Here is a 932-nt window from a genome sequence, read left to right as displayed (position 1 = left end):
CCCAATGTCACTGCAGAGCCATTTTATTTCTTTATCTTTCTTCTTTTAATTTTTGTTTGTTTGTTTGTTCGTTTATTTGGGGGCCACTTACAACTGTGCTCAGAGCTTACTCCTGACAGGGCTCGGGTAACTGTATGTGGTGCCGGGGATCAAACCCATGTCAGCCACATGCACAGCAAGCACCCTACCTGCTGTACTCTCTCTCCAGCCCCCTGCACAGCCCTTTGATGCACCAATGTGCTTCCTAGAAGAAAACCCCCAGGACACATGAGGGATTGAGGCAGTAGAGCTGGGGCTGCCCTCACAGCCCAGGCAGATCTCCAAGTGGCACCATGGGAGGTAGCAAATCAGAGTGGTAAGACCCAGCAAGTAGAGGAGTGACATGTGAAACTTTGAGCTGCTAACCAAAAGAGTGAACCATCCCAGAGCTGGGAACACAGTAGACAAACATCTTTTTTGGGGGGTGGGGGAGGTTTAGGCCACACCCAGCTGTGCTCAAGACTCACTCTGAGTTCTGTGGCCAGGGGTCACCCTGGGTGGTGTTTCGAAACCCTATATAGGCCACTAAAGGATTCCTTAAGCAATTAGTAGGACCACAGATCTAAGAGATAACACAACAAGCAAGGGACTTGCCTTGCACACTGCAGACCCCAGTTTTATCCCTGGCACTGCACAGGGATTCCCCCCAACTCAGGTCCCACCAGGAGTGACCCCAATCCAATGCTCAGTGTAATCTAAAACAAAGGAAAAAGCAAGTAGGGCCAGGACATAGTTCAAAGGAGTGGAAGACATATCTGGCATATGCAAGGTCCTGAATTTGGTCCCTAGCCTGGTGTGGCCCATCCAAGTGCTTCCAGGGGTGGTCTTGGTAACCCCCAAGCACCCTGCCCTGAACTGTCATGTCTGCCCTATAAAGGAAAAGAAAAAGATTT

The sequence above is a fragment of the Sorex fumeus genome, unplaced genomic scaffold, assembly GCF_029834395.1.
Source record: "Sorex fumeus unplaced genomic scaffold, SorFum_2.1 ptg000054l, whole genome shotgun sequence".
NCBI lineage: Eukaryota > Metazoa > Chordata > Mammalia > Eulipotyphla > Soricidae > Sorex > Sorex fumeus.
The sequence above is the reverse complement of the archived record's forward strand: the minus strand, read 5'-3'. Positions refer to the sequence as shown.